Genomic DNA, 25,278 nt, shown 5'->3' with positions numbered 1-25,278 from the left:
CTACAGGGCTGTTAATTCCGTTTTCCTTAAGTGGATACTCTGAAGCTTACACTATATAGGCTTAACATTTTCAGCCCAAGAAAGGGAACAAAAATCTATTCTATGTTGTGCAGATTCAATGTGGACTGATGTTATGAATCCTAAATCGTTTGCATGTTATCATAGCTAGAAACAAGAGCCCAGCCCAACCTGACTTCAATTCTGCTTCTGCCTCTTTGTAACTTTGAGACTGGATTTCAAACCCGTGCCCCTCCTCTGCTGGTGACACAGTGACAATGATTCCCATTCCCCGAGTGCCTTTCACGTGACTAAACTCTTCTGGCTCCTCGTTTCCTCAGCTGGAAAAGGGACATAACGCCTATGTCAGGTGGGTGTGGTGGTGAAAGAGTCATAGCAAACACCCTTCCTCGGCGCTAGCTGCTGTCAATGGCACTTTCATTTTTTCAACAGCTATGCTCCTTTTTTTAGTAAAATAAATAACCTTTTTCTTTGAATGCAAAATTAATAGTAGGTAATATGCATACTTACTCTTCCTCACAGAGTTGAGAGTTTGGAATCGCATTTGCCATTCTCTAAGTGCCAGGGTGCCATCTAGTGGCCAAACTCTAAGATGACCCTAGCAGTGTTTTTCAATCTGTGGGTCGTGAAATTAAAATAGATACCTATATACTAATGAATTAAGATGTAAAAGAAAGTATTAGCGTGCCTGCAATATTTTTAATAAATATGTAACAGCTATGCTCCAAGAAATTACTTTTTTGAAACACTGAGTTATATTTATGCGTGCGTCATTGAATACAGGATGAAATACTCTTTTTGACAGTGGGCCATTTCTAAAGCATTCAGAAAGTCACTGGTCTAAGAAACTGAGATAACTCTAAGTCAGGGGTTCCATGGGACTCCGTATGGGATGAACATTGGAATTCCGTGGGGAGCTTTCAGAAAGACTGTTGCAGGTCAGACAGTGGCACAGGGTTTAAGGCAGCTGAGTCCTACATGGCAGACTACACTGTTTGAGTCCCAGACCCAGTAGATTGAAAAACACACGGGGCCTGTGTTTGTGTTTGCCCAAAATTCTGAAAAGAGAAACAGAGTAGACTAGATTGTGGCATGACCATTCCCCCTTGGGGTGTGCTCTCTCTCTCTCTCTCTTCCTTCTCTCTGTCTCTGTCCATTTGCACTCTGAGCAAATTTTTAAAAAATACTCCGACTTTGTCCCACCTCCGGATATTCTGATTTACTTAGTCTGGAATATCACTTGGACATAGTGAGTCTGAAAGCCTACTCAGCGGGTTCTCCATGCAGCTTAGGTTGAGACTGCAACCTTAAACCCAACAAAACTTAGAGCCAGGAAAAAATTTTAGAGATGATGTTCAATTCTCTTAGCTTCATCCGTGAGAGAATTGAGAGCTGGAGTTCACATGACTTGCCAAAATTCACACTGGTAATTAGAAGAGAATCTTTAGAAGGAGCCTTGGTGGATATTTTGGAACCTGTCAGAAGTTCAGTACATATTTAATTTTTTGGAGAACTTTTATAAAGGAGACAAAATGGGGACTATGTAATGTCAGTCTAATCTCTTCCTTAAGTTGGCTTATAAATTGCTTTTTTATTTTAATAAAATGATTTTTTTGTGTAATTTATCTGTTAAATTTTCATTCACAGAGTTGATTAAAATTAGATTCTATGGGGCCAGCAGGTGATGTGGTGGTTAAGGCACCAGATCCCACATGGCTGATTTCCTGATTCGAGTCCCAGACCCCAGCTTGAAGATCACATATGCATGTATGCCCCCCAAATGCCGACAGAACAGTGAAGGAGAAATGGAGGAAAAAGGATTATGGTGTGGCCATTCCCCCTGCAAGGGCGATTTCTCTCTCTGTCTCTGTCTCTCTCTGGTGAGCACTTGTTCCCTGTAGCCAAACTAAAGAAAGAAAGAAAGAAAGAAAGAAAGAAAGAAAGAAAGAAAGAAAGAAGAAAAAGAAAGAAAGAAAGAAAGAAAGAAAGAAAGAAAGAAAGAAAGAAAGAAAGAAAGAAAGAAAGGAAACATCAGATTTTATGTGTCAGCATCACAAATTTTATTTTTTCAATTTCAAAAGCCAAGTACATGGAGATAATTTCACCTTCCTGTTTATTTTTCACTCAGAAACTACCTCGTGGGTTGGCAGTGCTTTGTCTCTTGCTAACAACTAGGAAAGCAGTTGTCCATTGCTTATCACAAACTCCACAACCTGTAAAGTATCATAATAAATTATATGTCCACAACCTGTAAAGTATCATAATAAATTATATGTCCACAACCTGTAAAGTATGATAATAAATTATATGACATGGCACTCATATTAAAGAACTCTATAATCAATTGAGGGAGAAGGTACATATTTAGATTTTTTTTAAGTTTAGAAAGGAAATTTAAAAAAAACAAATGCAGCCAGAATATGAGCATGTTCATTATATATAAGGGCCCTCAGCCAGCTGCTAGGATCAGTGCATGCAGTGGGTTGTTTAGGGTCAGGGAGAGAAAGAAAGGAGTTCCGATGTAAGTAAAGTTGTGAGATATACTTAATAATCATGTTGTTTAAATTAGAATTTAAAAAAATAAATAAAAACCTGTCATGGAAAAGCTGAGTCTCAGGGAAGGTGTTTAGATAAATGGGAGAAAAGGAAAGATAAATATTTGGTGAAGACACAGGACGGGGTGACATAGGTAAACAATACAACATCGGCACCCAGCAACCTTCCTGATAAAGCCCAAATGAGGAAGCTAGAACAGGGAAACCTCATCAAGGAGGAACTGTTAGTCCACACAAGTTCTCTCCGCTCCCTGCCTCAGTGTCTTCCTAGCTATAACAGAATGCTTGGCCTCACTGAATTTGAGAGATAATTAAGATAATTAAATGGGTAAATGCCTTAGTCCGTGTTATGCCACCCTAACAGAACATCTGAGACTGGGTAATTTACAAGAACACTGATTTCTTTCCTGCCGTTCTGCTGCATCGTTTCATGGCAGAAGGTGGAAGAGCAAAAGAGCGTTGTAAGAGAGAGAAAGGAGGTCAGGGGCAAATTCACATTTTTGGTTTTTGTGAGTTGTCCTCCCCCCACCCCCCACAGAGGGCATGTGCACTCATTGGGTAGTGAGAGAGAGAGGGAAAAATGAGAACTCACCCCCAAGGGTGATCTCTTGGGATTTCAGGCACACATGCACATACACCCCGCATGGTTTTCAAGCCACCATGTCTGGGACTCAAACAGTAGAGTCAGCCATGTGGGATCCAGTGCCTTAACCACACACTACCTCCTGGCCCTAAACTCTCTTTTATATAAATAAATAAATAAACTCTCATGATAGTTAACTCTCCCATGATAACAATATTAATCCATTTATTGGGACCAGCAGTTAGCGAAATGGCTATGTCGCTGGACTCCCATGTAGACGACCACGGTTCGTGTCCCAGACCCAGTGGCTTAAAACGCTGGGCGTGTGTCCATGCGTGCCCAAGATCCTGAGAGGAGAATGGAGAAGGGATTGCAGCGTGACCATACCCCATTCTCTCTCTCTGTCTCTCTGTCTCTCTCTGTCTGTCTGGCGAGCGCATGCGCCCTATAGCGAAAACCTCTCCAAAAAAAATATATATATATATTAATCCACTTATCAAGGCAGAGCTCTTATGACCTACTCACCTCTGAAGGTTCCACTTCTCAGCACTGTTACACTTGGGGATTAAGTTTCTAACACATAAACTTTGAGAGATACATTCAAAGCATAATAAGAATATTCTGTACATATCTTCATCAACTTAAAGATACTTAATCAATTAACATATGAATAAAGGCAAAAAGAACCTTATAGATCTATATGCTTAAGAGAGTATTATTGCATGGGCTTGAACCTTATACACACTCATAAAAACTAAATACTAGGGGGCCAGCAGGTGGCATAATGGTTAAGGGTGCTGGAATCTCATATGGTCAACTGTGGTTCAAGTCCTAGACCTGGTGGCTTGCTTTCTCACTTTCTCCCCATACCCCATCAAATTAAAATAAATAAATAAATGGATAAAGTTTAAAAATTCTTAAAAAAATAAATAAATACTAGAACATGCATATCAATGAAAACGGCATTAAATAGCTTAAAAACACGACTTACAGAGGGGTTTTCCAACTTCAGCTCTATTGACATTTTAGCTAGATAACTCTTTGTCAAATGGGCTACTGTGTGTACGGTAGCATATTTAGCAGTGTCTACGGTCTATACACTGAATACCAAGGCGACTCTTCTACTGCCACCCCAGGTTGTGACAACCAAAAGCATCCCCCGACGAGCAACCTTTCTCCCAGTTCCCACTGAGAACCGCTGATGTAGAGGACAGTGGGGTGGTGCAGAGTACAGTTAAACTAGGGTTAGATGATTTGAGGAGGCAGGGAGGAGCCAGCAGTGCACCTGCCTAAGCTGGGATATCCCAGGTTCGTACAACGTGAGCTTCGCTGTTGCTGAGTGCTCTTCCACCGCTCTCAGTGTGGTATGTAGCAAACACCCCTGACTGAAGACAGACTCAGCAGCTGGGCAGCTATTCACCCTAGCATTGTTTCCACCAGTCCAAATTGTGTGACCTCTGGAGTCTCCTGAAAACTACAAGAGCTGGTCTCCCTTTTGGAGAATTTCTATGTACCACGGATGTTGCTGACTCACCTCCCATGTCTGTAAAACTTGTGAATGCTTCAAAATTCTCTTGACCCCAGTCTTGATCTGACATCAAATTATTGCCAGCCACCTCAAGTGAGCAGCAGACAGGAGCAGGCTGTCATTGGGCCCCCTCTCTGAGAGCTTTCGCTCTGACCTGCTAAGCCTCAGGAAGTGAGAAGCAGTGGGCAGTGAATGTTGGGGCCTTAGAAAACAAAGGATTCACTTTAGGCTAGCCGGAAACATCCGGAAAAAACCCTGACCTTGATTATAATCCAATAAAAGATGGGATTCAGAGAAAACTGTCTTTCATGCTATGAATAATCACCATTTTGTTAGGCTTTTAATCATATCATTGCTCTGTCAGAAATTATACATGAGAAACAATTGACCCTCAAAGTCAATTTTTGGAAGAGGTTCTCTGGGAATTATAGTCTTCTTTTCTTTTCTTCAATGAAGGCTCTTTGTTATTTCCTGAGCTCTGTTATTTTATTAGAAGAAATGTCTTTACATGTGATAAAGTGGTAAAAATGTATAATTACTCAATATAAATCAAACTTACATTGTCCCAAGAATTTTCTAGGCATGTTTTAAAATGCATGCAAATACTACCACACACACCTCAATGGGGCTGGTGTCTTTTAGTAGGGACCACTGTTTGAAGCTTTCTTTCAAAATGCATTCAAAAACAGAATCTGTAAAGTAGTTAGCTCTCTGCTAACTTGAATTGGGAGTTACTGGCTTCCCAACTTCCATATCGTACACTTGTCACAGCCTCTGATGTAACAGGTGGTTTAACAGCTCCCACACCTATGGTTTTTCTTAGACAACATCCCTCTCTCCTGTCAACACTTCCTGCTTCTAAAGCTTGCCTTCAGCTACTGGAATTCTGATTCCCTTCATTGCCTGTGAGTAAAGACTACCTTTTGAAAAATACTTCTCTTTGGTAAAGAATTTTGAAAAGCACAGTACTGCAATAGCAAAGATCCATCCCCCCATACAAATATTTTTTTTTCCTTTCAGACGTCTTCTAGGAAAAAAAAAAAAAGAGAGAGAGAAATGAAATGAGGAAGAGAAACGTGCCGTGTGAATGAGGAAGACGCTGCAGTTCTAATCTGCCTAGTATTTCCCATCCCCTGACACAACCACACTGAGCCCTTAAGAAAATGTGTGTCTCACCTCATTGTTTTCTGTTTATCATCTATTTTCATTCTAAGGCTCTTCCTTGTCGGTATTTTTCTCATATACCTGTCTCTGTTATTTTCACATGATTTGACAGGAGATCTCAATAGGGTGGGTCCAAGGGTTTGCAAGGGAGTTAGTAAAGGGCAAGGTTCAGAACAGCTGCTAGACACAAGAAGTAGTGTTATTGATTCACTCAACTGAAAACTCAGCTCTGTTACCTTGTATAGTACCTAGCGCAGCCAGTGACACTGATCCCCAGAAACAGGTATGTAAGTACTTACTGATAAAACTCTTAAGGGACCAAGTTAGGTTCCTCTATCACCATTTAATTAAGAGGAGCTACCTAAAAGCCATGGCATTAGTACTGTGTGTGTTTTTCAGTCCGCATGAATTCATGTTTCTGTTTCACTTACCTGACAGCTAGTCTAACCCTAGAAGAACAGGAAGCTTATTAATAAGTGTTTGCAACAGAGACACAACCACGGTTGTATATGGGAACTTTCTGTCTGTTCGTGGATTGACTCACTTGAACACTTGAATAAGTTGGTCCACGTCCCTCTATGGGAAGCCTTTGCTTTAGTTTTTTCTTTTACTTTTTCTTTTTTTTTTAAATATTTAATCATTGTGTATCATCACGCCATACTAAATGAATTGTCCCATCGTGAATACACTGTGTATTGGCCCAAAGACATTACCATATACATTATAATCCACGGATTTCTTTCCATTTGGGGTCCCTTCAATGTTTTGCTTCTTTCTCCTTCCTGTTAATTCTCTCCCTCTCACCCTCCTAATCCTCAGTTGGCAGAAACGTAGCGTTCAGACATGTAAAGGTTCGCTAAGCATTCCTAAGCGTACGATAAATCAGGTCAGTGATGACACATGCTAGTTCACTTGGAGCCAAGTCCTTTACGTTTGTCTAACCAATGCACTGAAGGTTCAGCCCTCACACAAGGAAAAAGAATGTGTGGTTGGTTTTATTTACGTTTTTCCATCACTGCCTGTTAATGTGTTTTGCTGGTTTCCTTCTCTGCCCTGTAAGTTGGGTTGTCTCCGGCAGACACTAGCAAGACCCACTTTCTGGTGTGAATCAGTCCAGGCCGGTCTAAATCCAAGTGTCAGCCCCACATCCAGTCTCCAGAATCTGCCTGTCCTGAGTCAGGCTCTCAGAGCTATAGATCTCAGATCTAGGTAAAAACTGTGGTCAGGTTTTGCTCCATTTTTCCTGTTCTTCCAGCATGTAGTCCTAGCCTTCTGACCCTCAAACTGCTGCCTCTGGTTGCTACAACAGGAAGTGGAATTGGATAAAACGGAGCAAAACTGAGAGAGCTTTGGCCAAGCCCCCGGCTGACTTGCACTGGATCAGACCTGGGGTACCAGTGCTGGCAGTTCGCGGGAGGCCTTCAGAGGCAATCTCCATCCTGACACGAGTGAGATTACCTGAGTGTCCGCTTGGAACTTCCACCCCAGTTCAACTGCTGCCCCTGAAGTTGGCTTCCTCTGACTGTTCGAGAGTCCAGTCTGGCATGCAGCCCTCTTGGGTGAAGTGCTATCAAGAGGGTGGGAGCCTGGCTATTTACCATAGCTTCTAATTTGTCTGTGGGAGGCTCACAGCCTTACTCTTTGCCATGGAAGTTTCTAGAAGCATGGACTGCCCTGTGTTTGACATGCCTTTACAGTTAGCTCTCATGGGATTGTTGCCTTCACAGTTCTCCAGGAGAGAAATGGGAACCAATTTCCATATCTGTGAAACCCCAGAGCTCTTAAGACCACAATTTAGGTTCACTCAAGAAATCTCTAGCAGGACCAGCAGTTAGCATAATGGCTATGTCGCTGGACCTCCATGTAGTCGACTGCGGTTTGAGTTCCAGACCCGATGGCTTAAACTCATGCCAGGCACGTGTGCATGCATGTCCAAGATCCCAAAAGGAGAATGGAGGAGAAGGGATTGCGGTGTGACCATCCCCACTAGGGGGTGATTTCTCGCTTCCTATCTCTCTGTCTCTCTCTTGTCTTTCTAGCAAGCACACGCACCCTATAGCAAAAACTTCTCAAAAAAAAAAAAAAAAAAAGAAGAAGAAAAGAAATTTCTAAGCTTGTTTCACTCCTGCTGTTGTTCACCAGAGAGGATTTGATGAGCTGCTTCAGCTCAGCAGGTCTCAGTCAGGGAGTAAAATGCCCCTCCTCCTTCATCTCTTCAGACAGAACTTACATCCTTTGGTGAGAATGGGGATGGAGGAAGCTGCCTCAAACTTGGGGAAAGGAAGAGTCAAGAGAGCGTCTTCCACTTTCTTTCAGTGAACCCCTTTCCAGTCTCTATTCTTGCTTCTTTCAAATGCACTTATTAGCTATACATCTTAAAGTTACTGTTTTTTAATTAAAATGAAGGATTTCCTGGGCAGACAGTGGTGTGGTGGTTAAGGGGCTGAATCCTACATGGCCAACTATGCACTTCAAGCCCTGGACTCAGCAGCTCGAAAAGCACACCAGTCACGTATGCGTGCATGCCCAAAATCCCCAGAAGAGAATGGAGGTGAAGGGATTGCAGTGTTGCCCTTCTACCATGGAGATCTGTCTGTCTCTCTCTCACTCACTGTCCCTGTGTCCTCTTGACAAATTTTAAAATTAATACAAATTTAATTTTTTAAAAAAATGAAGGGTTTCCATTATAAACCAATCATTTGAATAATCCCTCATTTAATTTTGTGGCCAAATTTCCCCTTCTACTTAAAATGGATTGCCCTGTGTTTTAATCTGTTTTGTGGCCAATAACAGGAAATACCTGAAACTGGGTGATTTATTGGGTTGTCGGAAAAGTCATGATGTATTTTTTTCTGTAGAAAAATGCTTCATGACTTTTCCAACAGCCCAATATATAAAACAGGCTTATTCAGCTCAAGGTTTGGAGGTCTAGGGTCCACAGGTCCTCTCGGGTGGGGTCTCTGGCTGCATCCCAACATGGGGTTGGGGGGGAACAGGAGCGTTTGGATTGTGTTCCATGTCTCTCCAAAAGCTGCACCACGATGGCTCAAACTGTCACCCTCCTAACCCCATAGTGGCTCGGCACATGACTGCCGTGGGACACATTCGAGCCACAGCACCCTGCCTTAAGACCACTTTCTCTAATCTTGTGCATTGTTATTAGGACGTAATTTTTGGTGTAGGCCTTCAGAGCGAAAACACGGTTTGCCTCTATTTTTCTCCAGAATCAACTGAATTCTTTCGGTCTTTCATTAAGGCCTCAGCCCCATGCTTTTCCTTTGGATTGTAATTGTATATCTGCTTCTTTGGGTATATACTATAGTTTCAAACCAGTGGCATCTATCCCTTGGAAGTTGCCTAGAAATGCAGATTCCCTGGCCCACCCCAGGTCTACGGAGTCATAAACTCTGGGATGGGGCCCAAAGTTCTGTTTAACTAGACTAAGAGAGTCTGATGTGTGTTCAGTTCTGGGCTCTGCTGTACCAGGATGTCTTTTTTGTTTGTTTGTTTTCTGAGAGGTTTTTGCAATAGGGCGTGTGTGCTCGCCAGAAAGACAGACAGAGAGAGAGAGAGAAAGTGAGAAATCACCCCCTAGGGGGGATGGCCACGTCACAATCCCTTCTCTTCCATTCTCCTCTTGGGATCCTGGGCACTCATGCACACGTGCCCGGTGTGAGTTTAAGCCACCGGGTCCAGGACTCGAACTGCGGTCGATTTCATGGGAGTCAGTGACATGGCCATTACGCCAACTGCTGGTCCCCAGGATGTCTTTTGAAGGCAATTAAGAATGGTATAATCTGGTAAAGCAAATTATCTTTAGCTAGGACCTGAAGGGATAATTTTTGAAATCACCAACTCTGTCCTATTCTAGAATAATTAGACATCACCCAAATCAGTAAGTAGTGGGTAGCTGGAGCTAACCCAGCTTGTACGCTGTATTCCCAACCGTCTCCAACCTGAAAGCTTCAACAGCGTTGGACATGGATTGAATCGAAACTAACACACATGGGTAAATTGCCTCTTTCACAATCTCTTATCATTAGTTTGCCTTCCCACTTACGCTAATATTCCTGGAGTTAGTCTTCAAGTGTGTTGCTATCTCTCCTATATATCTTAGTAATGAAGAAGCCCAGAGCTAACAGCTCCATTTCCCCAGCAATCCTTCCAGCGGGGAAATAAAGAGAAATTACCTTTCTGGGTTGTGTTTTGGGGCAGGAGGCTTGTTCAGCATGAATTTTTCCATTTGTCTGTGGCGATTAAGCAAACCGCAGTGGGGAGGAATTGCCTATTCATAATCAGAAAATTGGAGTGCTGGCATAAATTTCTTCCCTTGAAGGACAGAATTTCCCAATCATCATCAATCCATTTAGAAAGACCGTTCTTAAGAGAAAAAAAACAACCACCACCAAAAATATGCCTGATTCTTGCCAAGAATTAGAAAGCCAGCTAAGAATCTGCAAATACTTCATTTCGGCTTTGTGACAAATTTGCTTAGGTACCTGCTCTTAACCAACGACTAACAAATGGGCACTTTATGAAAGCCATGATGGAATATTTTGCTTCTCGTCTGCGACTGTTAATACATCAGAAACAATACGGAAAGTGTACGCTTTGACCTCGATCAATTTGCATTTCTTGAAATGAGGCTTGGAAAAGCCTCATAGCCTTTTCCTAAATAACATAGTTTTTGTCATGGTTTCTACAGTTATGTGTAAAAGTGGGTTTAACAAGGCTTTACTTGGCACGTAGGAGCATTCAAGAGTCACTGACCTATGTTAATATTAATTGATGCTGTGTAGTCATTTTGTACCAAACACTATATTTGCTGAGCAGAACAAGCAAGAATAATTTTTAAAAATAGATACAAATAATGAATAACATATTGTCAATAAGTAGCTTATCAAAGAGGGGCCATATCTGCTGTGAGACAGCCCATAATTTCTATTTTGTATGCACATGACTGCCGTGGGACACATTCGAGCCACAGCACCCTGCCTTAAGACCACTTTCTCTAATCTTGTGCATTGTTATTAGGACGTAATTTTTGGTGTAGGCCTTCAGAGCGAAAACACGGTTTGCCTCTATTTTTCTCCAGAATCAACTGAATTCTTTCGGTCTTTCATTAAGGCCTCAGCCCCATGCTTTTCCTTTGGATTGTAATTGTATATCTGCTTCTTTGGGTATATACTATAGTTTCAAACCAGTGGCATCTATCCCTTGGAAGTTGCCTAGAAATGCAGATTCCCTGGCCCACCCCAGGTCTACGGAGTCATAAACTCTGGGATGGGGCCCAAAGTTCTGTTTAACTAGACTAAGAGAGTCTGATGTGTGTTCAGTTCTGGGCTCTGCTGTACCAGGATGTCTTTTTTGTTTGTTTGTTTTCTGAGAGGTTTTTGCAATAGGGCGTGTGTGCTCGCCAGAAAGACAGACAGAGAGAGAGAGAGAAAGTGAGAAATCACCCCCTAGGGGGGATGGCCACGTCACAATCCCTTCTCTTCCATTCTCCTCTTGGGATCCTGGGCACTCATAGTAGTGGGTAGCTGGAGCTAACCCAGCTTGTACGCTGTATTCCCAACCGTCTCCAACCTGAAAGCTTCAACAGCGTTGGACATGGATTGAATCGAAACTAACACACATGGGTAAATTGCCTCTTTCACAATCTCTTATCATTAGTTTGCCTTCCCACTTACGCTAATATTCCTGGAGTTAGTCTTCAAGTGTGTTGCTATCTCTCCTATATATCTTAGTAATGAAGAAGCCCAGAGCTAACAGCTCCATTTCCCCAGCAATCCTTCCAGCGGGGAAATAAAGAGAAATTACCTTTCTGGGTTGTGTTTTGGGGCAGGAGGCTTGTTCAGCATGAATTTTTCCATTTGTCTGTGGCGATTAAGCAAACCGCAGTGGGGAGGAATTGCCTATTCATAATCAGAAAATTGGAGTGCTGGCATAAATTTCTTCCCTTGAAGGACAGAATTTCCCAATCATCATCAATCCATTTAGAAAGACCGTTCTTAAGAGAAAAAAAACAACCACCACCAAAAATATGCCTGATTCTTGCCAAGAATTAGAAAGCCAGCTAAGAATCTGCAAATACTTCATTTCGGCTTTGTGACAAATTTGCTTAGGTACCTGCTCTTAACCAACGACTAACAAATGGGCACTTTATGAAAGCCATGATGGAATATTTTGCTTCTCGTCTGCGACTGTTAATACATCAGAAACAATACGGAAAGTGTACGCTTTGACCTCGATCAATTTGCATTTCTTGAAATGAGGCTTGGAAAAGCCTCATAGCCTTTTCCTAAATAACATAGTTTTTGTCATGGTTTCTACAGTTATGTGTAAAAGTGGGTTTAACAAGGCTTTACTTGGCACGTAGGAGCATTCAAGAGTCACTGACCTATGTTAATATTAATTGATGCTGTGTAGTCATTTTGTACCAAACACTATATTTGCTGAGCAGAACAAGCAAGAATAATTTTTAAAAATAGATACAAATAATGAATAACATATTGTCAATAAGTAGCTTATCAAAGAGGGGCCATATCTGCTGTGAGACAGCCCATAATTTCTATTTTGTATGACCTTTAATCTACTTATTCAGTCCCTAAACTTATGTGCTCATTCTCTCTTCATTGGCCAGAGGTATTTTTTTTCTTTTTCTTTTTCTTTTTCCTTTTTCTTTTCCCCTTTTCTTTTTCTTTAAGACAGGGTTCCTCCTTGCTATGATCCTCTGCCTCAGCATCCCAAGTTGCTGGGACTGTAAGTGCACATCTCTGTGTTGGTCTTAAGGTTGCACTGGGAATCGGACCCAAGCCTCTCATGTGGTCTCCGCCTACAGAGCACAGGTGTCTTAGCACAGGGTCACTGCAGCCAGGCCTTGACCAGAGATCTTCCTTCTCTGTGGAAAGACAGAGGACATCCTCCATGGACCCTGCCTGCTCTAATCATCTCCACCTCAGGAACCCAATTTGCTGACCATCTCAGCAAGAAAAGTTACTCCCCAAAGAGACCACCTTGGCCCCAGTTGTCCCAGGATCTTCTCTGTCAGTTATCACTGTCTCTTGTCTCTTCAATTCCTCCCTACATCCAGTGTCTCTCCCTCACACCATCTCTCTTATCCATCACTCTCATCCTACTACTCTGAGTACTGCCCGGGTTGAGACCCTCGTCTTCTCTCACCTGGATTCAGCTACTTCCCTTACCTGCAGCTTCTTTCCTCTTGGAATTTGATGCCGGAATTATCTTGTTAGAACATGTCTGATTGTGTTAGTCTTCGACTTAAGAACTCCGTGGTGTTGAAAGAGAATTAAGAGGGCCAGTGTTGGTGGTGCAGGAGGAATGAAATGCTGTGTGGTGATGAAGCCATGCAGAATGGTCTTGAGTTTGCACATTGAAATCACAATAGACAAACCAGGCACCTGCGTGAATGCCTGGCTGGGCCTGGGGGGTTGATCCCAGTGTGAAGGAGTGTCTGTCTCTTTCTTTCTTCTTTGTCTCTTGCGCTCTCTCTCTTTCTCTCTCTCTCTTGTTCTATCATGGAAGAAATAAAATAAAAACAAACTTGGAGTCACTGATGATGTGGTGGTTAAGGGGGCTGGATCTTACCTGGTCACTTGTACTGTTAGAGTCCCAGACCCAGCAGCTTGAAAAACACTCCCAGTAAATGTGCATGTGTGTCCAAAATCCTGAAAGGAGAGTAGAGAAGAAGGGATTGCAATGTGACCATCCCCTCCATCCCCATCACCAGGAGAGGATATCTCTCTCTCTCTCTCTCTCTCTCTCACTCTCTCTCTCTCTCTCGCTTTCTCTCTGGCAAGTAGACCTACCCTATAGCAAAATTAAATTAAATTAAAATGAACAAAAAAAGAATTCAAAAAAAATTCTTACTATCAGCCTCAAGGTCCTCTCCCATGCACCTTAAGACTTCAGAACCCTCTTCTGCAAACCTCTCTGGATCTTTGAGCATCGGCACACCCTCAGACCTCTGCAGTTCTGCTCTCGTCATTTCTCCATCTGCAGTCTGGTCTCTGCTTGTTGAAATTCTTGTCCTCCGTGTGAAACCTTTCCCTCTGTTTCAGTTCAAATCAATGGCACCACCTCTGTGAGGCTATTTCATACTTCTATTGGAGCACTGCCTTCCACCGTGGGTCATTGTTCGTGCCTGAGCTCAGGGACAGAGTCCTTGTCATTTCTTTTATTTTTTCCAGTGCCAAACATGGTGATTTACCAAAATCAGGTGATGATGCACTGAATTAAATTGTGTTCTGTTAACAAAATGGATGATCACAGAAGTACAGTAGGGAAGAAGAGTGTTAGCTCATTTTCTTCAGGTACTTCCTTCTATAAAATCACTTAAATGCAATGTACTTTACCCATATCTAGACTTTTTATCTATTGATAAATTCTCAGATGAAAAAAGGCATTTTTTGCACAAGGTGGAAAAAGAAGACGGGGATAGAAATTCACATTCTAGCCCTGGCTCTTCTCCATAAACTCAACTGCAGGTTTCACCTTTAAGGAAGATTCTGTTTCTTCTCTGAAAAAGGGATCAGTACAACTTGAATATCCTTTATCCAAAGTGTATGGGACCAGGTGTGTTTTGAGATTCCAGGTTTTTTCATATATTAGTATATTTCCTATATATATGCAAGATCTTGGGATTAGAACTTAAGTCTAAACACAAAATTAATTTGTTTCAAGGACCAGCAGTTAGCGTAATGGCTATGTCGCTGGACTCCCATGTAGTCGACTGCAGTTCAAATCCTGGACCCAGCGGTTTAAACTCACACCAGGCACGTGTACGTGCATGCCCAAGATCCCAAGAGAGAATGGAGGAGAAGGGATTGTGGCATGGCCATCTCCCCGGGGAGGGGGTGATTTCTTGCTTTTTATCTCTCTGTCTCTATCTGTCTTTCTGGCGAGCGCACGCACCCTATAGCAAAAACCTCTCCAAAAAAGAAAAAAACAATTAATTTGTTTCATATATACCTTATGCATATTCTAAAGGTATTTTTATAAAATATTTTATACTGCAACATTTTGACTGAAATCCATCACGTGAGGTCAGAGTGGAATTTTCCACTTGCATCATGTCAGTGTTCAAAAGTGTCGGATTTTGGAGCATTTCAGATTCTGGATTTCTGAATTAGAAATGCTGAACCTATACTACATTCTCCCTAAGGTTCCTCCCAGTCTAAGGTTGTATTAATTTAACCGTAATCATCTTTTATCAGCTTCTGTCATAAACATCTACCAGTTATTGAGTTTGGTGAGCCATTTTCCATAGCATAGACAACTTTACTTTGAATGCTGTAGCATTTCTTGATGACTAAGGGGGCCCAACCTAAATAGTGAACTCTCTGGGAGGGAGAGTCAGGCAGTTCACTTCTTCTTAATCTTTCCTTGGAGTTCCTAAGAACAAAGTCTACAGAGGCAAAGGTGCTGGGGAATTGCCAAGACACGGCAGCCACTCCCACGAGCTGCCTTGTTTTCATCCAGTAAACATTTGTAAAACGTTTTCTAAGTGCCAGACACTGTTTCATGCCTGGGACTAGAGTGATGAGCAAGACAGACAAGGGCCTTGCATTCTTGGAGCTTCACTAAGGACAAATGGATGATGAATAGATAAATGTTTAAAAGATCATTCTTAGCTGGTGGTAAGGGTCAGCGAAACAGGAGGGCTGCCGTAACAGGTAACTGAATGACTAATGTAGCTCGTGGGGACAGGGAGGGGCTAGCTAAGGAAGTCTGCTCAGTTTTGCTTAGAAAAACATACACAAATATGTCACGACTTTCCCAACAACCTAATCAATAGAAAACAGATGTGTGTGCATGTGTGTAAATAGATTGAAGAGGTACAAGAATTTTTCTTTTTTTTTTTAAGGGAGGTTTTTGCTATAGAGTGTGTGCACTCACTAGAGAGAGAGAGAGAGAGAGAGAGAGAGAGAGAGAAAGCAAGAAGTCACCATCGGGGGAGGGGGGGGGGGGGGGCACACCGCCACCCCCTCGGGGGAGGGGCGGGGGGTGGCCACACTGCAACCCCTTCTCCTCCATTTACCTCTTGGGATCTTTGGCACACACACACACACACACACACATGCCCAGCATGAGTTTAAGTTGCTGGGTCTGGGACTCAAACCACAGTTGACTATGTGGGAGTCCAGCAACATAACCATGACAACATCTGCTGGTCCCAAGAATTTTTCAAAGAGTTTATGAAAAATGTGAATTATGAAAAACTATGGGAAAATTTCTTTTTTAAAATTCTGTACATTTAGCCACTATACATCACTACAGCTTGCATGGTGAATTTACCCAACACAAATACACTTCACACCAGTCAAGTTGAAGATACTATACATGTTATCATCAACAGATAACCATCCATTTCTCTGTCCCATAAATGTCTTCCTCTGTATATTTCTCCTTGATTCCTTTTTCCACATGTCTCCTCCCACCCTCTTCTCACACTGTCTCCAGTGTCTGTAATCATTTTCCATGCTTCCATATACTCTAATCCTTCAGTTTCCACCATAGAGTGTGGAGAGTCAGTATATATTAAGTGGGGACATACAATGTCTCTCTTTCATAGCGTGGCTTGCTTCACTCAGCAGTAAATCTTCGAAATTTGTCCACTTTGCACAAAAACAAAATCACTGTTCAATTTCATTTTTCAGCAAACATTTTTAAAGTACCCTCATATGTAACAAATTTATAATAATAGTTGCATCTTGGAAAGGCAGAAGGGAATTATCCTGGATTTGCAGGTCACAGAGAAATTCACCTCTATCTGGTACATTTTATTTCTTTTATTTTAAAAAGATCTATTGGAAGTGAATGGAGTCTGAAAGACTACAGGCAAAATGAACTGTGTATAAATAGTATACATTTGTGGGGAAAATAATTTTCCATGGTGCGGAGGCCAACAGTTTGAATACTGCTATACGTGTATACAGAAACTGTGCATGAAATAAATGAATGGTGGACCCTAGGGTTCTCGCTGTTGGAGCAAAAATGTACAGATCGCCAGGAGAAAGAGGAAGCAAAAATGTACAGATCGCCAGGATAAAGAGTGTAGAATGATCCATGCTTTAACAGGTTCGAGTTAGAAATACTAATTTATGGAGAACTCATGTTCAGTATAGATTAAAATTAACAATTTAGAGCCAGTCAATGTGTGGTGGTTAAAGTGCTGGATTCTTTAAGACCAACGGGGTCTTTCCAGAGCCCCAGTGGCTGTAAGAACACGCTATGTGTGTGTGTGTGTGTGTGTGTGTGTGTGTGTGTGTCTGTGTGTGCGCCCAGAATCTAAGAGGAGAATAAAGGAGAAGGGATTGTAATGTGGCCATTCCCTCGGGGGAGGAAGGGTGCTTTCTCTCTTCCTTTCTCTCTCTCTCTCTCTCTTCCTCCCTCCCTCATCCTTGTCCACCAACACCCCCTCAGAGAACACATGCAAAAAAAAGTTTAAGCTAATAATATAGAGCACAGATAAAGTATTTCTAGATATATTTATGCATGTATGTACATACACAGTTAGTATATGCACGTATGATTCTTTGTGCACCTAAAAAGATCTCAAAGAAATGACGCTGCCAAAGCAACAAACACCTCTCACACCCGGATGATGGTTTCTGATGATAACTTGTATAGTATCCCCACCTGAACTGGTGAGAAATGTATTCATGTTGGAACACACTGCACATGTGGACATGCATGCCCATGTCTCAACAAGATGGAGAAGTGGAGGAAAAATTATTGCGGCATGACCATGTCCCATTGAGGTGTTTTCCCCGCTCCCTCTAGCAAACACATACACGCTCTGGCAATTAAAGAAAGAAAGAGAAAATATGATACACGTACACCATGGAATACTATTTGCCCATTACGAAGAGTGAAATCCTGTCATTTGAGAGTAAATGGACACTTGGGAGAACATTGTGGTAAGTGAAGTAAATCAGGCACAGAAAGTGGAACACTGCGTGGTCTCCCTCATATGTGAACACTGAAAACCATGACCTCATGGAAGCAAAAAGACCAAGAATGACTATTCGAGTCTGGGAAACATAGGGAAGGGAAAATTGGAAGGATGTTGACCAACTGAAACAAAATTACTACTTTTTTCTTTTTTCTTTGATAAAACACTGAAGAAGCTGGTGCTGTTAAACTGATCTTGGGGGAAACCTCAGAACTGGTTTATTTGGTGTCGTGGAACCTCTTACTTCTTTCAATATATGATTAGTAATAAAAAAAAAAGGAGAACCAGCAGTTAGCATAATGGCTGTGTCGCTGGACTCCCATGTAATCAACCACAGTTCGAGTCCCGGACCTGGTGGCTTAAACTCATGCTGGGTGCGTGTGCGTGCGTGCACAAGATCCCGAGAGGAGAATGGAGGAGAAGGGATTGCAGTGTGACCATCCCACCAGGGAGGTGATTTCTCACTTTCTGTCTCTCTGTCTTTCCGGAGAGCACTCCTATAGCAAGAACCTCTCCAAAGAAAAGAAAAAGAAAAAAATTATAAAATACAGTGGGGAGAATATAACTAACAACCTACTTAAAATCCAGATGTCTGAAGAGTGCCTGTAGTTCCAGCTACTTGGGAGATGGAGACAGGAGGATCATGACATAGTGAGACCATTTAAAAAATATTGAACTGGGTCAGCAGATAGAATGGTGGTTATAGCTCTGGACATACCCACATGGCTGGCCACAGTTTGAGTCCTGAACCTAGTGGCTTTCTCTCTCTCTCTCTCTCTCTCTCTCCCTCCCTCCTTCTGATCAAATTGAAATAAATGAATGAATAAATAAAATTTAAATAAATAATTCTTTTTTTGAAAAATTGAACCAACTGAAATGTTTCCATGTTGGATTTTCTGTGACTAGGAGAGGTGATTATGGATTTTTACAGGCAGGCAAAGTTCTGTATGTTTATGTTCATGTATGTATTAGTCCATTTTGTGTTGTTGTAGCACTGTCCCACAGACTGGGTAGTTTGTAAGGAAAAAGAATGTATTTCTCTCAGTTCAGGAGCCTGGGAAATGCTGTATTAAGCATCTGGCGAGAATCTTCTTGCTACATCATCCCATGGTGGAGGGTGGAAGGGCAAGAGTGTGTGAGCCAGAACAAGAGGAGCTAAACTCACTTTTTGTGACCACCTGCTCTCACCGTAGCAAGCCCCGTCCTGTGATAACAACATGAATCCATTCATGAGCATGGAGTTGGCGGTCTAACCACCTGTTTGAATATAGTCACAATGGCAATTAAATTTTAATATGAGTTTTGGAGGGGCCATACAAGCCATAGCAGATGGCTTCTTGCTTATAGTTTCTGTAACTGCCCAAAGGTTATTCATGAACACTCTCCATGGCTGCAGAGTTAAGGAATAGTCCGACTAGGAGACAAAACTGTGAACTCCACTTTACCGCCTGCTCCCCTCTGGAGCTGGGTTTTCCTTTCTACCTCTGTTCTGATCATCTGACCCTTTGAGCTGATTTTTGCAACCGAGCTGGACTGACTCTCTAAGGTCTCTTTCCTCTCCTGGTAAATACTATGTGTTGCCTTTTGTACGGTAAATATTGTGTGTGGCCTTATATGTAACTGTCTTTGTGTTGCAATTTGTGTGTTACCTTGGAACTATAACCACGAAGAACCCCAAAAAGTCTTCCTTAAAAAAGGGCTAGCCAAGTTCTCTTTTGCTACTTCTCAAATAGTAAGATAAGACCAAGATAAAATACTGTTCTGAAAAATAACTGATTCATGATTTATGAGCATTCCACCAAAAGAAAGAATCAATACCAAGAAGGAAAGGGCTGAAGAGAACAATCCAATAAGTAACTGCAAGCCCATAGCACATGATCACTTTTCTGAACTTCTGCATTACTACTTTTTATATAGCGGGACTTCAGTGTGTGTTATTCGAATTGAATGAGGATGTGTTTTCTTTTTTAGTAATCTTTACCGTCAGGAAAATTTGGCCCTCCTATATCGATCAAATAATTATACATTTGGTGCCAGGTGCTCAACTCAAAGAAATAATTTTATATAGTTTTTTTTTTATTTTTGTAGCCATCTGCTGTGTTCTTGTCTCTGCACCTTCAGTGCTTGCTAACCCTTATTCATGAGCCCACATATGCATCACCATGGCCCTTATTCTCAAATTGCAGGTATATTAGAAATTTCATTTTTAAATGCAGATTCCTGAGCTTCCCCACCCCTCATATTCTAATTCTTTAGGTCTCAGATGGGACCTAGGAACTTTATATCCTAATGAGCCCCTCTGGGTGACCCAAATGGGTATAATCTGTGGAGCACATTTTAGAAACTGATCCATGGACTTGACCATGCCCTAGGCTTTGGGACTAGCCATATTTAAAGCAGAAAGATGAAGAACCAACAGCCAATCCATTGCTAATGCAATGATGGCCCCACCCTGGGACAAGATCTTGTTTCACTAGCCACCCCCTTGTCCTGTTTTACGCTTCATGCCTCAACTCCAGCTAGTCTTGCCTGGATTGTGACAGCTGGGTCGAAGATCTCCCTGGACCTCACTGGCTGCTGGATGGAGAAGTATTAATTACTAGATCCGTTATTTAATGCTCTGCTATCCAGCTGGTGTTCCGCCTCTGATCAAACTCACCTGCATGGTTTTGGATTCCTCCACTGCTATTGCTTAGACATCCTCTTAGTCCCTATGTGGGTTTGCTGGATGATCAGCCCAGCACTAAAATCCCACTCTTCCTGACATACGGCCTTCACCGAGGGTGATGACTAACCTTACCCAGAACTAGTGACACCAGGTTGGTTACCATAAAAAGATCATCTCCCTCTGGACCTATGGCAAAATGAAGCCATGCTTACTTATTTAGAAGAGAGACCGTTAGAAGTTGAGAAACAACTTCTAATAAGTTCTTTTTGATACATCCAGCCTGTTGTCAAGAATACCCCAAAACTGGGCCAGCAGATGGTGTGGAGGTTAAGGCAGCTGGATCCCACATGGCCAACAATGTGGTTCAAGTCCCAGACCTGGTGACTTGAAAAACACACCATTTAGGCCCCTTCCAAAGGGACTTTTGCCACTAAAGAGAACAGATAGGAGACCAGAACTTAAAAGAATGAGTTCGGTTAACTCCAATCACCTTCAGTAAGCTAGTTACATGTGACCAACTAGGGGCTAAGGAGATAGAGAAGTCTTAGTCCAATCAGAGAGGTCTGTACGGTATCTGCTTAATACGGGCTGAAAGACTGACTCTCTAAGGTCTCTTTCCTCTCCTGGTAAATACTATGTGTTGCCTTTTGTACGGTAAATATTGTGTGTGGCCTTATATGTAACTGTCTTTGTGTTGCAATTTGTGTGTTACCTTGGAACTATAACCACGAAGAACCCCAAAAAGTCTTCCTTAAAAAAGGGCTAGCCAAGTTCTCTTTTGCTACTTCTCAAATAGTAAGATAAGACCAAGATAAAATACTGTTCTGAAAAATAACTGATTCATGATTTATGAGCATTCCACCAAAAGAAAGAATCAATACCAAGAAGGAAAGGGCTGAAGAGAACAATCCAATAAGTAACTGCAAGCCCATAGCACATGATCACTTTTCTGAACTTCTGCATTACTACTTTTTATATAGCGGGACTTCAGTGTGTGTTATTCGAATTGAATGAGGATGTGTTTTCTTTTTTAGTAATCTTTACCGTCAGGAAAATTTGGCCCTCCTATATCGATCAAATAATTATACATTTGGTGCCAGGTGCTCAACTCAAAGAAATAATTTTATATAGTTTTTTTTTTATTTTTGTAGCCATCTGCTGTGTTCTTGTCTCTGCACCTTCAGTGCTTGCTAACCCTTATTCATGAGCCCACATATGCATCACCATGGCCCTTATTCTCAAATTGCAGGTATATTAGAAATTTCATTTTTAAATGCAGATTCCTGAGCTTCCCCACCCCTCATATTCTAATTCTTTAGGTCTCAGATGGGACCTAGGAACTTTATATCCTAATGAGCCCCTCTGGGTGACCCAAATGGGTATAATCTGTGGAGCACATTTTAGAAACTGATCCATGGACTTGACCATGCCCTAGGCTTTGGGACTAGCCATATTTAAAGCAGAAAGATGAAGAACCAACAGCCAATCCATTGCTAATGCAATGATGGCCCCACCCTGGGACAAGATCTTGTTTCACTAGCCACCCCCTTGTCCTGTTTTACGCTTCATGCCTCAACTCCAGCTAGTCTTGCCTGGATTGTGACAGCTGGGTCGAAGATCTCCCTGGACCTCACTGGCTGCTGGATGGAGAAGTATTAATTACTAGATCCGTTATTTAATGCTCTGCTATCCAGCTGGTGTTCCGCCTCTGATCAAACTCACCTGCATGGTTTTGGATTCCTCCACTGCTATTGCTTAGACATCCTCTTAGTCCCTATGTGGGTTTGCTGGATGATCAGCCCAGCACTAAAATCCCACTCTTCCTGACATACGGCCTTCACCGAGGGTGATGACTAACCTTACCCAGAACTAGTGACACCAGGTTGGTTACCATAAAAAGATCATCTCCCTCTGGACCTATGGCAAAATGAAGCCATGCTTACTTATTTAGAAGAGAGACCGTTAGAAGTTGAGAAACAACTTCTAATAAGTTCTTTTTGATACATCCAGCCTGTTGTCAAGAATACCCCAAAACTGGGCCAGCAGATGGTGTGGAGGTTAAGGCAGCTGGATCCCACATGGCCAACAATGTGGTTCAAGTCCCAGACCTGGTGACTTGAAAAACACACCATTTAGGCCCCTTCCAAAGGGACTTTTGCCACTAAAGAGAACAGATAGGAGACCAGAACTTAAAAGAATGAGTTCGGTTAACTCCAATCACCTTCAGTAAGCTAGTTACATGTGACCAACTAGGGGCTAAGGAGATAGAGAAGTCTTAGTCCAATCAGAGAGGTCTGTACGGTATCTGCTTAATACGGGCTGAAATGAGCAATGCTGACAAAACTTCCCAAGTTATCATTCTACCCGTTAAGAGATGAACTAACATACTTGAAATCAAGGAGAAGCTTCAGATACAAACAGAACAAACCTCAAGGATTTCTTTCTCTGTCTTCCTTGGTTTATTCATTTATTCAACAATATGTTTTTTCATACTTTCAATGTGCTAGAAATAAGCAGTTCTGGCCTGTGCCCTCGTGCAGTTTAACATCTTGTAGTCGAGTGTGGGTTGTGAATTCATGTTGGATACAGATCTACCAAGAACGTTTTTTATTCTCTCATTTGCCCACATCGGAGGAAAAGAACTCTGTGAATACTTTGGTGACAGTCCCCCATGAATACTTTAGTGACAATCCCCCATGAATACTTTAGTGATAGACCCCTGTGAATACTTTAGTGATAATCCCCTAGAGAAGCCAGATCAGCAGTTCACTTTCCAGTGGGTAACCAAGGCTGAATGTTTATGCTCAAGGTGCAAAGAATAAGGATACCCACGGATTAAGCTTCCCATGGATCTTGTGAAGCAGACAAAATTGTCTTGAATATTTTAGATTTATGTAAGAATTCCTTTGTGTTCCCTCCTTGTATTTATTAAATAAGACATTGATGATTTATTGAAATATCAGGTGCTTTAAGAGGAGCTTCAAAGGAGGAGAGTCTGAGGAAAGACATAAAGGAGAAAAATAGAGAGGCAAGGCATTTATGGGACAGAGAAATGGGTTATTATCTGTTGAAGATAATGTGTATAGTATTCTCAACTGGACTGGTGAGAAACGCATACATGTTGGAATATTCACTTTGCAAGCTAAGTAACATACACGATTGAATGTATAAAAGAAATTGAAATAAAAAATATATTTTTTAAAATGTCTATGGAAAAATGGAATTAAAGCCTGAATCTATTTTGGTGTTAAAAAAAAAAATCTTGAACTAGAATCAACATGTTTTCATCATATGCATTTTCTATGAGCTTTTTAAAGACCCCTTGTATAAGCTAATAGTTTTATTAGCATAAACCAGAGTTCATTCACCTGAAGGGCTTGCTAAGATACAGATGCTCAGCTCTGTAGCCAGTTTCTGATGGTTTAGGTCTGGAATGTGGCCTGAAAATTTACATGTCTAACAAGCTCTCAGATGCTATTGATACTGGTGGGCCAGGGACCACACAATGAAAACCACTGGGTGAAGCAAATATTTAGAGCAATCTTGAAATTGTCGTTCCACATAGGAGTACAGGCAGCATTGATAGGTTTAAAATTTTAATGCCGACTGAGCTAGCTGGGCACCTAAGCAAGTCAGGCTATGAAACAGAAACATTGTATGTCTCCACTGAACATATACCGACTGTCTACACTCTACCATAGAGACTGAACAACTGGAGGACATAAAAGCATTAAAAACTGCTATGGACACTGGGGACAAAGTGGAAGGAGAGTGGGAGAGGGGAAGAGTGCAGAAAGGGAAATTTGGGAAAATATGGAGAAGTAAGACATTTGTGTTACATAGATATGGTTTGTTGCTTGTTGGTGATGTTGTGTATAGTAGTCTCATCTCGTCTGGTGTGTGGCGTATATCATGTTGGGTAAAATCTCTTTACAAACTAAATGATGTATAATGATTGGATGGATAAGTAATAATAAATAATACTAGTAAAAAATTAATTTTTAAAATGTTAATGCCTGCTGTTTTTATACTACAGAATAATACGTGTACTTCAAGGAGAGTGTTCTTTTTTTAAAGAATTATTTATTTAATTTTATTATTTATTCATCCATTTATTATTTTAATTTGACCAAAGAGAGACAGAGACAGAGAGACAGGAAGTGAGAAAGCAAGCCACCAGGCCCAGGACTTGAACCGTGGTCGGCCATGTGGGAATGTCCAACGCCTTAACCACCACGCCACCTGCTGGTCCCAAGAAGAGTGTTCTTAATAAAAAAAATAAAAATTATAAATTTAAAACCACCGTCTCAAAGATAGCCATCAATAACTTTGCCGTACTCTTATAAAATCTCTCTTAGGTACATATGTTTATGTGTGTATAAACATACATAATGTTCTCTCTCTTTAATATATTTGTAATATTCTCTGTGTCTCTAAATATTTGTAGATAAACACGCTGGAAAAAACATTGGCCTTATCTTACACATACTGTTTTGTAACTTACTATTTTGAGTTTTAGGTCATTATAGTTCTGCAACATAATTTGATACATACTTTCAGTGGATGTACTATAATTTTTAAAAACGTTCCCCTTTGCTGGACATTTCAGTTGTTATACTAGTTCTTTCTAGTTCAAACAGTAGGTTCAGCATAAATATCAAGGGGACTTTAAAAAGCTTGTGGAAAAAATATAATTAAAGTACAAGCTTATTTGGGGGCAGAAACAATTTTCAAATCCATGTATAGATTTTTCATAATAGGTATTTTTCCTGTGAAGAGTCTTTA

The 25,278-nt window shown here is 41.4% G+C and overlaps 1 protein-coding gene across 1 annotated transcript in view; it reads left to right on the top strand.

Annotated features, from left to right (window-relative positions):
- NWD2 (NACHT and WD repeat domain containing 2) overlaps positions 1 to 25,278 on the top strand; it is a 160,540-nt gene that overhangs the window by 118,152 nt on the left and 17,110 nt on the right. The window lies entirely within an intron of this gene.

Source organism: Tupaia chinensis, unplaced genomic scaffold, assembly GCF_000334495.1.
Source record: "Tupaia chinensis unplaced genomic scaffold, TupChi_1.0 Scaffold146907_1, whole genome shotgun sequence".
Taxonomy (NCBI): Eukaryota; Metazoa; Chordata; class Mammalia; order Scandentia; family Tupaiidae; genus Tupaia; species Tupaia belangeri.
Note: the sequence above shows the minus strand (reverse complement) of the source record. Positions and strands in the feature narration are given on the sequence as shown.